Here is a 17781-nt window from a genome sequence, read left to right as displayed (position 1 = left end):
CCAGGTTTTACCTAATATGTCTTCTTCCCTGTAGAAATGCAAAGCGATTGCCATCACTGGCAAATCAGCTTTTGATGAAATATGCAAGATAGCTAGAAGCTAAGCTGTATAATTGAATTCACGACTATTTGCTACAGGACCATAATTTAATGGGAGCATTATAATTTGCTAAACACCATTACAGTGGTATCAGATCCTATTAATCAAAAAATGGTGTATGAAGTCATTTTTTTTTACTAGTCATGGTAGTCTGTTATTGGTGCTTACCTCCAGAGTAGAATAAATGCTACCTTTTTAGCTTCCATATTCAAATACCCTAAAAATAAGTCAAATTTGAGGACTTTCAAATTTCTAAATTCTAGTATCCTCAAATTGAAGCCTAATTCTTAAATGCCTCCCTTAAAATATCACATTCAGTACATAAATAGCAGCTCACAAAGGAGCTCCTATTTTTATAAGTCAATAGACAGTAAGACTTATGTATTGAGGTTCAACTATGTGCTCATTGTACAGGGATGGATGCACTGTGTGTGTGCGCAGAGGGGAAATGAGAGAGAGGGGGTGAGTGTGTTTGTTCTAAATGGAACGATGGGCCTGCAGTGAAAGTATTATTATCTCTGTCTTAGAGCTGAGATAACTGGAGTTCAGAGTGGTCCAAGGTCATCCAGTTAGATCGGTGGGGAAGCCACGATGGGAGCCCCGCTCCCTCTAACTCTGGACCTGCCTATTCTGGTTTTATCTGCTCAGGCCACCATAACAAAATACCATAGATGGGAGGTTTGAACAACAGATATTTTTTCTTTCAGTTCTGGAAGCTGGGAAGATGAGGATCAAGGTGCTGGCAGACTTGATACTTAGAGCCCCCTTCCCAGCATGCAGACTGTGGCCTTCCTGCTATGTCCTCATATGGTGGACAGAGAAAACTCCCATGTCTCCTCTTCTTCCTATGAGGATACTAATCCCCATCCTGGGTGCTCTGCCCTCATGACTACATTTAAACCTGATTTTTCCCCAAAGGCTCACCTCCTAACACCATCACATTGAGGGTCAGGGCTCCAACCTGTGAATTGTAAGTGGGGGGGCGCAGACATTTGGGTCATAACAACCCACTTCTGTGGGTCTCCCGATGTAGAGAAGACGTCTAGTATCTCTCAAGACACGGCATGAACCCACTCTAATGGATGACTTCCTGCCAACACCTTTAATCAAATGACTGAAATGGCGGAAGTCCACACACGAAAATGGGAAACCAGCCACAGGCAGCTGGGCATCTTGTCCCTCTAAGCATCTAGGCTGGGGTGAATTTCCATATCTTCCATTCCAAGGGAGGAGTTCTAAGGCTTCTACAGGGGAGCCACTTAACCACGAGAAGAACTATTCTGTACTCAATATCTCTGGCTGTTAATATTTACACAGTAATCTACTCTTTTAAAACAGAACTACTGAGATTTCACATTCCAGAGTTCATTTTAAGCATTTTAGAATTCATTTGAGCATCCTAGATATCTGCTCCTTGTCTGTATTTCCGTGGGAATCTGCTTCCAGGGCATGTTTTAGAGGGATGCTCTCCTCTTTTCCTACGACTGTCAAACTTTCCCGCAACTTTCTCCCACGTCCTTTCCTGACAGGACTCGGCCTTGAAGAAGTGCAGGCCACATGCCTGGGGGCAGGGATAACATCTTCTGAATAGTGCCAATCTCAACACAGATGCAGCCTGAGAAACACACATGGTGTGTTTGAGGCACCATGGGAACATACAGGATTCCCAAGCCACCTCACTTGTTATTAAGATAGGGTCCAAAAAGAAAAATGGAGTGACATTATCAGTAAAATTATACAGTGCCCCTACTCCAAAAAACAGAAATTACATATCAGGCTGAAAAGTCCTCTCTGTTATTTCCGGAAGACCTCAGGGGGCCTCTATGAGCCTTTAAACGAGTCTTGTTGCCATTTACCTTACCAACCATTGTCCCCCTGCCCAGCACCAAGCAGCCTTCACGTAAAGCTAATGAGATCCGCCTAGAAAACATGTTAGGCCCCAGAGTCACCGAGTCTATCACAAGCCAAGGCCCCAGGCATCAGGTGCCACAGGACGTACAAGGACTCAGTTTCAGCATCAGGACCCAGCATTTTCCCCAGTGAAGAAACAGGCAACTTCCTCCCATTAGCCAAGAAAGGGTCTGTGTTTCCCTTCCAGCATCTTCCACCCCACATGCCATTTCCCAAGGCCTTCCAGCATTCACAGATATCCCCTTCTTGCCACACTGCTCCCATCTCTTATCTCTGAAGCACATCACAAAATGTACACATGCATCATTACTCACCCACCCTTATCCCTTGTCCTTCTTGCCTCATGACTCACAGAGCAGCCAGTGTGCCTTGTCTTCCAGGAACCACCCCTGCGGGTCTGTTATCTCTGTTCCACCATGTCTCCCACCCTCAGCTCTGAGCGATGCCTCCTGGGTCTGGGTCTCCCCCACTGACTTTGCAACAGGCTCTGAGGCAGCTGGCACCCCAGGGGTCCCGCACCAGGTTTGGGAGAAAGTCCCTCTCACCCCAAGCCACACTTTTTCAATGTGCCTCCAGAACAGAGCTGCTTGGTCCCTGAGGTGGCCCTGACTACACAGTCTTCTTACTGCATAGCCCAGAAAAGGCCATCAGGCAGTCACACCACATAACTTTTCACATAGGCAACATGCTGTCCTCTCTTCTCCCTTGTACAGTTTCTGCCTTACAAAGACCATTCTAGAAACTCTGTGTAGCATGAAAGAGGACCAGCATAACTAGTAAAGGGAAATTACAAAGACATGGGTCCGGGTGATGCTGTAGAAATGAAGATGAAGGGCAGAGGCAAAATTCATTTTAAGGAAGTATACACTTGATACAGTTCTTGGCCTTGCTCTTGACTCTATACCAACAGCCAAGTTGCCTAATTTTTATGTCCTTAAATTTCTCATCTGTGGCATGATGAGGCTGGACTCAGATGACTCTCAGAACCCGTGTAATCCTGACAGCCTATGACCCTGAACCCTCAAGATAATGCATTTAGAACAGATACAAAATGAAGTCATGATGAGGGTGGGTGGGGTGTAAATAATTTCATGTATCAACAATCACATGTCATGAAGGATGTTAACACTGCTGATGAAGGGTGCGACTGGCCACATTCAAAGACACAAAACTAGGAGAGGGATTGTATTCAGATAAGAATTTAATATTAAACTTGAATCAAGATAAAGACTCAAGTATAAATAAGATTTAGTATGTGAAAAAAGTGACACTTTACATCAAAAAAGAAGAATTCCTTAACCAGTAAATGATGTCAGAACAGTTACTTGGAAAGTGAGAGAGGAAAGCGGTCTTTAGCTCGTCTCTTACTTCAAAATGTTTGCAATAGGCTCACAGATTTAAAAACATAAAAATAAGACAACAAAAGAAATGCACTAGAAGAAAATGTGATATTTTATAACCTTTAGGTAGAGAAGGATTTTCTAAATAAGCCTGAATAATAAATACACATAAAGGAAAAATTACATATTCAACTTCAAATACAGGTTTTATGTATATAAATATTTTTGTACAGCAGGATAAAACAACAAACACTTTAAGACGAATGGCAAACTAGAAAAACTGTTTTCAAGGCATATGTTAACAATTGAAGAGCCACCATCTGCACTACACAGAGACCTAGGCTTCCCAGTCAGACAACCCCAGGACCCACTCACAGTATATGTTCTGTGAAGGTAGGAAAGTTGCCCCCTGGAGTTTTGCAATATATAAGTCTAAAAACAATGAAAAATAATTTCTCTCCAGAAAGCAGTATCTTTGGAATATGTTTGGCAAGAAAGAGGAGGCTAATCTCTGGACAAAGCATGAATGGGCCATAGTGCAGTGATAGAGCCAATGAGCTGTACATGAGAAATGCACAGGAATCTAGAGGAGGAGGCTGAAGCCAAGAGAGATGAAGACCTTGAGGAAAAAGGGCTCAGCAACATGTCAGAATGCTTGAACTCAAATAGAAGAGTTAACCAGGGAAAATCCCCCAGTGTTGAAACTACCAGATGGCTGTTGAGAAGAAGGACATCTAAGGTATGGTTTTAAATTGCTTGCTGGGCTCTAGTTTGAGTTGCTATTGCTCTAGTATAAACCCCCACTTTATTCTTCCCAAGCTGGGGAGAGTTGGCTGCAGCCCGTCACTGAGTCAGTGGTGCTCCAAGAGCCCAAATGCTGAGAGTGTTCTCCGCCTACTTGGGAAGTGCAGAAAAAGACCAGTGCACACAGAAGGTGAAGGAAACGTGGGTGGTGAGAATTGAGGGGAAGCAGGAGCCCAGAGCAAGAAGTGACCATGGGAAATGTAAGCCTTCCAGCCCAAACTCAAGATTCCCATAGACACTGTGGGGAATCAGAAAAAGGGATATAAAGGCCAAACCCATGTAAATCTTAAAGGACACGATGACTCGTAGTAAATTGGAAAAGTTATAAACATAGAAGGGCAGATACCCAATTTTCATATGAACCACATCAATAACAACAAAAAATCAAGTGAAAGATTTTATTTATTTATTTATTTATTTATTTATTCATTCATGAGAGAGAGGCAGAGACATAGACAGAGGGAGAAGCAAGTTCCCTTCAGGGAGCCCAATGTGGGACTCGAGCCCAGGACCTCGGGATCATGACCTGAGTGAAAGGTAGATGCTCAACCACTGAGCCACCCAGACATTTCCAAAAAATCAAATTAAAGCAAAGATCATCTTAGCTAATATTACTGTCAAAGTCCAAGTATGTTTTGGGAAGAGTGCATATCCTCATCAGCCACAGTGGACAGATCTTGTCATACATGGGGCATTTAGTAGGAAGTTGAGGAAGATAAGAGCTTAGTAGTGGGACCACACTAACCCCAGACTAAAGTCTGCTTGTATTCACCTTCAAAAAGCTCTAAAACAAGCCTCAAGTACTTTTGTCTTCTGGAAGATGGAGGAGACATGCTCTTCCCTATTTCTCCCACTGTGCAACACCAAAACCCTGATTATTATACATGAAACAAGCATAAGAGGACTCTGAAGAGTGGAGAGAAGAATGTAGACCAGTTAAGGACTTTGGGACCAAAAAACCAACACCAGAGGGAGATCCCTGGGTTCTCCTGTTGCCTCACACATCCCAGACTCAGAGCTGAAGAAGTTGGCAGTACATAAATGCTAATATGTATGGACAAGGGCCTCCAAAAAGTCTGTTGTCTCTAGGCAGAGGTCCAGGCAAGAGGCAGCCTGGAAAGATCGAACACTTTGAGACACAAGCTACTCTATTCCAGCTAAAGACCACGGAAAAAAATGCTGTCCAACAAAGGCCAAGTTGGGGGCACCAGATGTCCATCCTTGCAAGCTGTAATCAGGTACCCACAAACCCTCACCAGAGTAGTGTTGGCAAGGAGACTAGGGAGCCAGGACGTTCAACACACCAGGTGGTGAGCCTAGACTCCATCCTACCCAAGAGTAACTAGATGCCCCTCCCATCACCATAGGGGCAGCACCAAAGGGGACGCAGAATATTGACAGCAGTTTTACCAGTGCACAGTGGTAAAGAAGCCACCTGCCAATGGTGTCCAATGAGGCCATAAGAGGAGCAGCAATGAGGCATTCCTAACACCCTCTTCCTGGATGCTAACAGTAAAGAGCTAGAAACCCCACCCACACTCAGCAGGAATGAGAAGCCCCTCCCCCACCCATATGTCATAAGAGGCTGAATGAGGAACCTGGATTTCTATCCTCCCCCTCCTCACAGGAATGAGGTGGTGTCATCCCCTTCCCCTGGAGGAACAGTGTTAGAAGAAGCCAGATAAAACAGAAGGTTTAGAAAGATCCAAGATCTCAAAATATAATATTTAAAATGTCTAGGTTTCTATCAAAAATGATTCATCACACTAAGAAACAGGAAGATCTCTGAGTGAGGGGGAAAAAGTCAAAAGACTCTAACACCAAGATGACAGAGAAATTAGAATTATCTAACAAAGATTTTAAAGCAACCGTCACGAAAATGCTTCAAAAAGCAGTTATGAACATGCTTGAAATGAACTTAAAAATAGAAAGCCTCAGCAAAGAAACAGAAGATATAAAAAGGAACAAGTGGAAATATTTTAGCTAAAAAAATACAATAACCAAAATAAAAAATTCAATGGATGGGCTCAATCACAGAACAGAGGGGAAAGAGGAAATGAAATCAGTGAACTCAAAGTGGGAATAATAGAAACTATCAAAACTAAACAAGAGAGAAGACAGACTAGGAAAGTAAGTGGACATAACTGCAGAAGCCTAAGGGACAGGGTCCCTTAACATTCATGTTGTCATAAACAAAACGGACCAAAGACCTTAACAGACACTTTGCCAAAGAAGATACACAGATGGCACCTAAGCCTATAAAAAGATGTTCCACATCACATATCATCAAGGAAATGCAAATTATACAATGATGAAATACCACTACACACCTATGGGACTGGTCTAAGCCTAGACCGCTGACAACACCACATGCTGGTGAGGATGTGGAGCAATAGGAACTCTCATTCACTGTTGGTGGGTCAGGACAGCCAATTTGCAAGACGGTTATGTATTTTGACTGATGAATGTGTAAAGAAGATGTGGCATAGATGTATAATGGAATATTACTAAGCCATCAAACAGAATGAAATCTTGCCATTTCAACAACATGGATGGAGCTACAGTGTATTATGCTAAGTGAGAAAAGTCAGTCAGAGAAAGGCAAATACCATATGATCTCACTCATATGTGGAATTTAAGAAACAAAACAGATGAGCATAGGGGAAGGGGAGAAAGAAAAAAAAAAGAGACAGGAAAACAAGCCAGAAGAGACTCTTAATGATAGAAAACAAATAGGGCTGATGGAGGGAAGTGGGTGAGGGATGGGCTAGATGGGGGCTGGGTATTAAGGAAGGCACTTGTGATGATGAGTACTGGGTGTTGTATATAAGTGATGGATCACTAAGTTCTATATCTGAAACCAACATTACACTATACATTAACTACCTAAAACTTAAATTAAAAAATATTTAAATTTTAAAAAAACTAAACTAAACCTAGTCTTACTTGTGGTCCAGCAATCATACTCCTTAGTGTTTACACAAAGGAATGGGAAAATTCTGTCCACATAAAAACCTACACATAGATATTTATGGCAACTTAATTTATAATTACCAAAACTTGGAAGCAACCATGATGTCCTCAGTGGGTAAATAAACAAACTGTGGTACATACCAAATAATGCAATATTATTCAGTGCTAAAAACCAATGAACTACCAAGTCATGAAAAGACATGGAGGAACTTTAAGTGCATGTTACTAATTGAAAAAGCCTACTTGAAGAGACTACATACTATTTGATTCCAAATAGATGACATTTTGAGGAAAGGCAAAATTATGGAGACAGTAAGATGGTGGGGGTTGAGAGAAATGAATAGGCTGAACTCAGAGGATTTTTTTGGAGAGTAAAAATACTCTGTATAACATTAAAATGACTTATAGATGTCATCATGAGTCATTAGTCCAAGCACAGGATGCACAACACTAAGAATGAACACTAAGGTAAACTATAGACTTGAGTGACTATGACATGTCAATGTAGGTTCACCCATGGGAAAAGATGCATCAGCATGCGAATGTTCTTGAAAATGGGGGAGGATATATATATATGTCAGGACAGTGGATATAGAGAAATCTCTGTATCTTCTTCTCAATTTTGTTGTGAACCTATAACTACTCTAAAAATAGTTTTGAAAACAAAGAATGAAGTAGGAGGTATCAGTCTTCAGTGTGTAAAATAAACTGTGGCACACCCATGCCATGAAATATTACTCAGCAATAAAAGAAATAAATGATTGGGACATCTTAATTATGAAATTAAGAAAGTATTTCTTCAAAAAGAAGGAAAATAATATCACATGAAAAATTAGTGTACAGAATAGAATGAAGAGTGCTAAGAGTGGTAAATATGTAGATTGCTATAAAAATACATTCTAATTATTTTTTAACATACAAAAAGATGTGACTTTTTAAAGTAATAATAAGAATAAAAATTAGAATAAAAATGTATTTTGTGTTTTGTGGCATATAATAGAAGTAAAAGGTATGAAAATAATGCCACAAAGGAAAAGAAGGGTAATTGGAAGTACACTGTAATAGGATTCTTACACTAAAACTATATGGTAGGGATAGTTTTTTTTTTAATTTTTATTTATTTATGATAATCACACAGAGAGAGAGAGAGAGGCAGAAACACAGGCAGAGGGAGAAGCAGGCTCCATGCACCGGGAGCCCAACATGGGATTCGATCCCGGGTTTCCAGGATCGCGCCCTGGGCCATAGGCAGGCGCTAAACCACTGCACCACCCAGGGATCCCTAAAACTATATGGTAAAACATTATTTGAATATGGACTATGATAAATTAAAATTGTATAATATTAACTGCAGTAGCAGTTACTAGAAAACAAAATGAGAGGAACAATTATTAATCCAACAGTAAAGATAAAATAGAACCATTAGAAAATTCAATGAGTCTACAAAAGGCAGCAAGCAAGAAAACAACAAGACGGTAAAATAGCAAAGGAATGGATTTAATCTGAAACATGTCTATTATTACAATAAATGTAGGTAGACAAAACTCCCCAATAAAAGGTAAAGATTATTAGATTAGATTAAAGGGTGAAAAAGATGTAATTATATTCTGTAATAATCTAAATAATATAAATAACATATATAAACAAAGATTAAGAGTAAAAGGATAAAAAAAGTACAAATGCCAACATTAATTAAGGGAAATATGGGGCAGCTATATGAATATCAAACTAGTACTTCAAAATAAAGACTATTATCCAAGATGCATAGGTACACACAGTAACAATAGACTACAAAAATCCTAAAGGTATAGGGGCATAATCAAAATGCTTCAATATGCATCAAACAAACTTACAAAATTGGGAGAAACAGACAAACATACAATCATAGTTTGAGATTTCAACAACTCGTTTCAGTAACTCATAGAGCGATTAAAAAAAAATCCTTAAGGATATAGAAGGCCTGACCAAAACCATCAACCAAATTGACCTAATGGATATTCGTAGGACACTCCACTTAACAATATGCTCTTGAGCCACACACAGAACATTCAAAAGATAAATCATATGATGAGCCATAAAATAAGTCTTAAGAATTTTAAGAGAACTAAAATCATACAAAGTGGAATTAGACCAGAAATCAGTCCTAGAAAGATATCTGGAGCATTCCCAAATACTTGGAAATCGCATTACATACTTACAAATAACCCAGGAGTCAAAAAAGAAATTATAGAGAAATCAGGAAACACTTTGAACTGAATGAAAATTGAAAACTGACATGTTAGAAATTCACCATTGCGCTTTCGGCCAAAGCGATGTTTAAAGAAAACTTTGTAGCATTAAATGCTTATTTAGAAAAGAAGTCCTAAATCAAATCCATCATCTCATTTCCTACCTCAAGAAACTAGAAGAACAAATTTAACTCAAATGACAAGAGGAAATGATGTTTTAAAGCAGAAATCTGTAATACTGAAAAAACAAGAGAAGAAATTAAAAAATCAGTGGAACTATAAAACTGGTTCATGAAAACATCAGTAAAACTGATAAATCTCTAGCCAGAATGACCAGAACATAGAGAACATGTGGAATATCAATACTAGGGACAAAAATACAGACCTCACTATAGATTTTCTTTCTACATCTGGAAAATAGGGGAGCGGGGGAATCTAGGTTGCTCAGTGGTTGAGCATCCGCCTTTGGCTCAGGGCATGATCCCGGGGTCCTGGGATTGAGTCCTGCATCGGGCTCCCTGCAGGGAGCCTGCTTCTCCCCCTGCCTGTGTCTCTGCCTGTCTGTCTGTTGTCTCCCATGAATAAATAAATAAAATCTTTAAAAAAAGAAAAGAAAAAGAAAATAAAGAAATATTGTAAATAACTTCACAATAAATTCAACAATATAGATGACATTGAAAGAATTTCTTGAAAGATAAAAATTATCAACACTGAAATGAGAAGAGAAAGAATACTCAAGATTCATTTTGATAAAGCCCTCCATTTGAAGTCTACAAATTATAGATGAAATTAAATTTACAGCTGAAAAATTTTCCCACAAATGAAATCCCAGCTTCAGACAGCTTTGTTGGTGAATTCTAAAAAACGTGCAAGGAAAAAACTATATCCATTGTGCACAAGCTCTTTCCTAACAACAAAAAAGGGCACATCCTGACTCATTTTACGAGGCCAGCATCACTGTGACTCCACCCCAGATGAAGGCGTTACAAAATACTACACACCGATGTTCCTCATGAACATAAACACAAAGAAGGCCCCCTTTCCATGCAATTTCCCGAAGTCTTTCTCAAAATTAGCCACATCTTAGCTGTGTTCACAACTTTCTACCTTTATTATGAACTCCTAAGTAGCAGTTCCCTGCCTGTGTCAGAGATCTACAGGGTAGTTGCCCAAGTCTTGCACATGGGGGTCCCTAGTAAACAGGGTCCCTGTCACTCTTTCGATGCAAAGCCAAAGTCAAGTTACACCTGGCGATCATCTCCTTTGCTACCTTTTTTGGGGGGGTGGGGAGATCTAATTTTCATATTTTATTAAGCAGATCTAAATTTCACCATTAAATATGGAAACTTACAGTAGGATTTATGAAATATAAAGCTAAATTAAATGATGTTAAGGGTGGACAACATTGGGACCCCTGGGGGGCTCAGTGGTTGAGCATCTGCCTTCAGCCCAGGGTGTGATCCTGGAGTCTCGGGATCGAGTCCCACATCAGGATTCCTCCATGGAGCCTGCCTCTCCCTCTGCCTGTGTCTTTGCCTCTCTCTGTGTGTCTCCCATGAATCAATAAATACAATCTTAAAAAAAAAAAAAAAAAGGATGGACAACATTAAACGGTGACCCTTGGCAGTGGTAAATTCATGATTTACACATGTAGAGGCAGGGACTGGAACACAGATGTAAAACTTTGGGTGGGAATTGGAGGAATAACTTGGTCAGGACTCAAAGGAGGTCACTTGGTTTCAAGATAGACTGCGGGGTTTAGGCTGGGGGCCAACCAGACTGCAGGGAGCAAGGACAGCCCAGCTGGAGGTGAGGAAGCCAGCTGGAGGCTGCAGCTCAAGTCCAGGGTGTAGACCCAAGGGTGGTCAGCGCATTGCTCAGAAGTCCTCACTTCCCAGTGAAATGCCGAGGGCGTGGTCCTCAAACAGAGTCCTTGACTGCCAACACATACACACACACACACACAGTCTATCTTCTAACAATGGTTCCCCAAAACTGGTTTTTGCATTTGGCAGACGGAATGCATTGCTTCGCTAGTCTAGCATATTTGTCACCAAAAAGCAATGAAATTTTTGCTCTGTCACTTTGTGTTCAGTACCCTCAGCCTTCAAGTCCACTTGCCTTCACTTCAGCATCGATTTTCACATTTCAAGAACGCGTGCTTCCATATTGTTTTTTCACACGGGCTTCCACTTCAAGCCAGTCCTTCCAGATCCGATGCTCTGAATGACCTCCCCCTAAAACCTGACTGGTCATAGGATGGAGGTTTTCATTAGACGGAAGTACAATATTCTGAACTCTGAGACCTGATGGCATTGCCCTAAAACCAGGAACACATCCCTAAAAACTCAGTTTCTTCCTTGGGGGGCGGGGGGAGAAATAGAGTTAATATTTATCTTAAAGGCCCAATAAGAGATCAAATGGGGGAGGGGATGTACATGAAGATAATTGTGTGAATGGTAAAGTGCTGTGCCAATGCCAGAAGCATTGAACTGTATTGTAGAATGGAGTGTAGTGAGGACACATGGAGCCGGGTTGAATAATCTCTGGGAATAAGGGCTTGGTGATAATGGTTCCAGGCTTCATGTCTTGACTTTGACATACAAGCGCTAAATGACCTCCAGCAAGTGACTTATTCTTGGTCTCAGTCTTCTCATCCATGAAATGGAGATAAAAATAGAATCTATAGCCTAGGGCTACTAGGTGGATTAAACAGGTTAATTTATAAAGCACTTAAAAAGTGACTGACGTAAATTATTAGATTATAGTAGACGGAGAGCTGTGGACTGTTAACCCGGAACTACGGATTGTGGTGCATTTATGAAGGATCTTGATAAAAAGCGTAACTTAACAGAGAGCTGCTAAGAAATGGGGATGAAGGGCGGAGGCCATTGACAAAGTAGGAGGCCTAATGTGTTAGGAGGACATTAAACCAATGACAACCCAAAGTGTAATGAGAGAGCCTTGAGAGGGAGAGGCACTTAGGGACCTGCGGCCCAGGTCTGGGGGTTCAGGCCTTATGCAGAGGGGGTGATAAGTGGAAGGCAGAGGAAAAGGAGTGCTAACACAAAATCCATAGAGCAGATACAAAATCCTTTGCTTCATGGAAGTAAATCATTCCCCCCCAAAGACTGGAATGACCCCAAAGGCAACAACTGGTTGCAGAACATTACTGTAATGGTCCCGATTTTCCTCAAATTCACGTTTTCCATTGTCCCAGGGAAACACCCCCATCTTTAATTTTTAAAATGACTTTTCCAAATCAAAACGACCTCCTCTGTAATTGCTAGCCTTGCCCCTTCCGGGGTAGTTTCAGCGGTTCACTTACCTGACCCTCGTATTGGACCACGAAAGACGGATAAGATAAGGATGCTGCCCCCACAGCTTCCTTGTGAAAACACTGTGACATGACACACGAGCGGTTCTCACACACGTCTTACACAAGAAGGTATAGACCAGGTGTACCAGGTATAAGGTCCAGTAGTAGACCTTAGTCTCGCACATCGCCTGAGTCACGATGAAACGGTAGGAGACGGCAGGGGAGGTGAAGGCCCAGCGGGGCGTTCCACAGGCTGGGTGCTCCAACTTCTGAGAAGGTGCCCGGATGCTCCTGCCAAAAGCTCTTTCTACTTGGTGTAACATCTACGTCGAGCTCTACCGATCCACAACCTTGCTACACCACACTGAACGACAACCCACATTTGACTTACTGATTAAGGATTTATCCCTGAATTGGTTTCACTAGAGGTCTTGCAAGACCAGCATGGATTCCGTGATAGAATTTTACTAAACTGAATTTTACTAAAATGACCTGTTGCTGTCTAAGAATTTAGTTTTTTCTCCCATGCACTTCCAGCTAAAAAAATAGCTTGCTTCTCAGGTTTATTTTTTGCACCATAATGTATTCATCTTCTTTTCATAGTGTTTCAATAATTTAATTTTTTTTTCTTGTAGGGTTTTTTTTTTTCAAGTTTTCTTCTTGTCTTCCAAACTTACTTTGAAGTTTTTTTTTTCCCTCCTACCCTTGCTCCCATCTTGTTATTTTCATTTTTATCACTATAAATTTCAAGAAACATTGTAACCCCTTATATCCCAGGGCCATGCTCATCTCAGAAATATCATCTTGGAAATAAATCCCACTTCTTAAATATCACAGCTGGAAACTGACCTGGGATCCTGTGCTGCTCAGTCATGGCTTCTTCCCCTAAGACTTGCTCAGTCTACTCACTTCTCTTAGAATTAACACAGCCCCACTTTTCAAGGGTCTGTGATGTTTGAGAGATTATTCTAGACATTACGGAGCAATCGCAAAAAACTCAGAATGCTGGAGATGGACAGAAATTAAAGGACTGCTTCATTCCACCTCGTTGTCTTACAGACAGGAAAACTTCAGCCATAAAAGAAGCGATACAAAAAGGGACAGTGTTAAAGCTGCCATCCTCTTGTTATTTCATCCAGGAGCAAGACACACGCTTTGGAACAAAGCACCGGAGCTTCTCGTGTACGCACAATCCCCGGAAGGACATTTGGATTCGAGATGAGCTGGGTATTTTGTTCTTGCAAGGAGCAGGGAAACATTCAGGGAACATGGCCCAGTGTAGGAGGCACAGGTTCCTTCCCAGGTGAACTTTCCCTGCCGCTGCACACTGCTCCTGACCACAAACACTGGTCTATGTATTGGTAGTGGAGATGGTTTAACCCCACAGGCACTTAAATGCATCCTGCTTCTCTACAGGTGTACCTTGTGCTTCTGTTTCCATAAAGTACCTGAAACCTCTGGGTTCCTAATGAGTCTCTAGCAATAAAGGAAAAAAAAAAAAAAACCTACAGATCTTGACCTTGTAGTTCCATCCTGTTGTTTCTTCTACTTCCCTTCTTCCCGTGGCTTCTTTCTTTGTTCTGATATTTCCACTATTAATGCTACCCTTCTTGGGATTTTACATGTAGGAATCCTTTGAGGGCTGGGAAAAAGTTGAATTCCTCCATGGAGAATTTGCACTCTTTCTACTAGCTGCCCCAGGACAGTATCACTCAGGGATCATTCCAGTTTGAATGTCTGTTTTGAGTTCTTGGGAACCACCCAGAGGGAAGAAATTTCAGCTACAAACTCAACTGAGGCCTGTTCCTTTTTTTTTTTTTTTTTTAAATCCTACCTAGCTTACCCCATGAGCCCTCTTTTCCTCTTATTCAGATCCAAGACTGGTATGTGAATGTGTGGAAGGGTTTATTTTTTTGTTTCACCCTTAACATTTGAATGCATGTCCTTTTAGGTCCCAGATTTATGAGAGAAGGCCTTCCTACTATATGACACATCTTGGGGGACCCAGGTCTCCTATTTCTAGTGCCCCATGCTGTTAAACGAAAACTCAAATCCACCAGCTTTGGAGATACCCTGGGGGAAAGTTCATCTGCAGGATTTGACTTAAGTTTTTTTGTTTGTTTGTTTGTTTGTTTGTTTTTTGCTTTTCTCCCTCATTTTTCTAGCCTAAAAAAAAATAGCTTATTTTTCTACCAACTCATTACTGCATTTAAAATGTTTTCTTTAGGAGCACCTGGGTGGCTCAGTCAATTAGGCATCCAACTCTTGGTTTTGGCTCAGGTCATGATCCCAGGGTCCTGAGACTGAGCTCCACATGAGGCTCCTAACTCAGCAGCAGAGAATCTGCTTCTCCCTCTCCCTCTGCTCCTTCCCCTGCTCTCGCTCTCAAATAAATAAATAAATAAATAAATAAATAAATAAAACTTTTTTTAAAAAAAGACATTTCCTTTAATATATTTAGTTAGAATATTTAGAAAAAGAGGGTCAATCTGGGTACCTAGCTCATCATTTTTATCAGAAAAATCTGAAACAATCATTTTCATGTTACTTATTTCCTAGTATTCTTCTATTTCAGAGTTCAGTTTCTATTTTTTCCCATTCCTGAGTTATAGGGGGATTTATTTTACATCAGATTATTCTATCAGTTATCATTTAATTGCAATAATAGAGAACTCCAGTGCCTTACACAGAGATGGGGGATGTTTGGGCCTTCCAGAGGCAGCCCCTCCCATCTCTTCAGCAGAGGTGAGCCCTAGCATGCAGGGACTCAGCACTCACCTTAGCACCATCAAGTGACAACACTAGAACAATTCAGTAAGGAGTTGAATGTCCTTTATTCAAGGAAAACAATCCATGGATGGAAACCCTCCTCCTCAGGGATTTTGGGCAAGTGAGTCTTATAGAGAATTAAGAGAGACAAGCAGAAATAGGCATCACTGGCAAGGAGGTCAGGGCTTTCCTGAGAAGTCTAGCAGGTCCTACCCCATAGGGCCAAGTAAGCCAGAGGAAGCTGCTGGATGGTTGGGATTGGTGTTCGCTCGGTGTCTCTGACAGTGAGGTGGCCCCATACCAGCAGGCTGAGTCAGCCTTAGATCTGTGATGTGGGCCATGAGGGGTGTCCATTTTGTGGGTCTTGATAAACAAGTAACTATACAGGCCTTTTTCCTTGTGTTTTTTCATCTTCCCTCCAGGTGTCACATCTGCTTTCCAAGCAGGGAGCAGGAAGAAAATAAAAGTGGAAAGCAAGGGGTAGCTCTCTATCTGCAAACCAAGGGTTTTCCAGAGCCCTGGGCTTATACCTGACCTGCCAGACGTGTCACATGGTGGCCCTGGCCCAAATGCAGTCTGTGTGATTGTTTGCAGTGGGGACACTGCCCCCCATACACACCTGGGGTCCCACTGATAAAGCAAAGGACCAAGGAATCCAGGTGAGGTCACCCGCTGTGTGTGCCCCGGGGCTCACTGCTGGCTTCTACAGCCTTGTCATCCGATAAGGCCTGAACTCCTGCTACTTTCAGAAACTCATTTTTTGGGGGTTTTTTTTGTTGTTTTTTTTGGGGGGGGGCTCATCACAGGATCAATCAATACGTACCCGCTGTTTTGTCTCTTAGGATTATAATTTGATTTTCTATGTGTTTCCTTGTTTTCACTTACTTGATGATAGGTCACGATCTAGGAAAGGTAAAGGACCGTTTACTCATTCCCTTGTCTTTTCATTTTGCTTCCTTCTTACTTCCTTCTTTTTTTAATGATTTTTTTTCACATTTGGTGCATGAACATTCAGGATAGATCTTCACTGTGGATTGTAAGCTTCATCATTATATTGCATTTCCTTTTGTTTAAGAGTTTTTGCTTTTGGTGAAATCTGGCTAGACACGGATTTAACAGCTCTGCTTTATTTTTATTTGCATTTCCTTGGTACATCACCATCTCTTCTATTAAAGTTATCCTTTCTACGTTATCTCTGTTTGGATATATTCCTTAAATATCCCCATCTTCTCTCCCGACTCCCAGTCAATGTTTTGTTAGTTTACTACTACGATATCTTATAACACGTTCTACTTTCCAATCATGTTCTCCACAGTTGTTCAACCTCGTGTCTCATTTTCAGTAAATTCAAACTACCACCAGTCTTTTCCATGTCTTCCTCCCTCCCTCCTTCCTCCTGCCTTCCCCCTCCTCCTGCCTCCTTTCCACCCTCCGTCTCCTCCCAAACCCCCTCCTCTCTCCTCTTTCCCTCACTCCCACTCCCAACATCCTCCCTCCTCCTTCACATCCTCCCTCCTTTCTCCCTCTCTTCTCCCTCCCATCCACCCATCCAACCTCCCCCTCCTCCCTTCTCCTCCATCCTTCCTCCCCATCCTAACTCCCCCTTCTTCCCTCCGCCTCCATCCTCCCTTGCTCTCCCAATCTCCTCCTCCTCCTCCTTCCCATCCTACCTTCTCCTTCCCCTTCATCCTCCAGCTTATTATCTTGCAGCTATGTTTTTTTTCCAGAAGGACTACTGAGGACCATATTCCCTGAATTCCTGAATGCCTAAGAAGACCTGTCTGTTGTCTTTCTACCTGATAGCTGCTGGTTTGCAGATAAACATTTTAAGTCACATTTTCATCTCTAAGAACTTAGTACACACTGTCCCACTACCTTTCACATTTGAGTGCTATAGAAAGGTTTAGGGAGATCATGCCCCTTTCCCTCCAAGAGATAAGCTGATTTTCCCATATGTGCCGGAGAATTTTCTCTGTTAACTTTAATAACTTTTTTACTGAATTTGTTTTTCCTGGGACATGTTACACTCCTTGAATCTGTGGATTCTAATCCTTTTAAAAAAATCAGAAGGAGGAAGAGCCCTCCTAAATGTCAGCAAGACACCCACTGGGCTTTTCTACCTGTTTTGGAGGACTCATCCCTCCATCCACGGTGCTCCAGGCTTGTGGAGATGTACTCCCTCACTCGGTGTCCCTCCTTGCCCTGAAGATTACCCCATCTTTGGGCACTTACATCCTCAAAGAGTTTTTAATGCTGTGGGGAAGTGTTTTTGGCAAAACTGCAAATGATCAAAAGGATACAAAATCACACAATTAGAAATGGGCAGAAATTATCAAAA

The 17781-nt window shown here is 41.5% G+C and overlaps 1 long non-coding RNA gene across 3 annotated transcripts in view; it reads right to left on the bottom strand.

Annotated features, from left to right (window-relative positions):
* Positions 1-16289: 16289 nt before the first annotated feature.
* Positions 16290-17781, bottom strand: part of LOC112927791 (uncharacterized) — a 51355-nt gene continuing 49863 nt past the window's right edge. For all 3 annotated transcript variants that reach the window (XR_012003252.1, XR_003236630.2, XR_012003253.1), the window contains 2 exons: positions 17564-17721; positions 16290-16346 (listed from right to left, as the gene is read on the bottom strand). This is a non-coding gene — a long non-coding RNA (uncharacterized lncRNA). The remainder of the gene's footprint in view (positions 16347-17563; positions 17722-17781) is intronic.

Source organism: Vulpes vulpes, chromosome 8, assembly GCF_048418805.1.
Source record: "Vulpes vulpes isolate BD-2025 chromosome 8, VulVul3, whole genome shotgun sequence".
Classification (NCBI taxonomy): Eukaryota; Metazoa; Chordata; class Mammalia; order Carnivora; family Canidae; genus Vulpes; species Vulpes vulpes.
The sequence above is the reverse complement of the archived record's forward strand: the minus strand, read 5'-3'. Positions and strand labels throughout refer to the sequence as shown.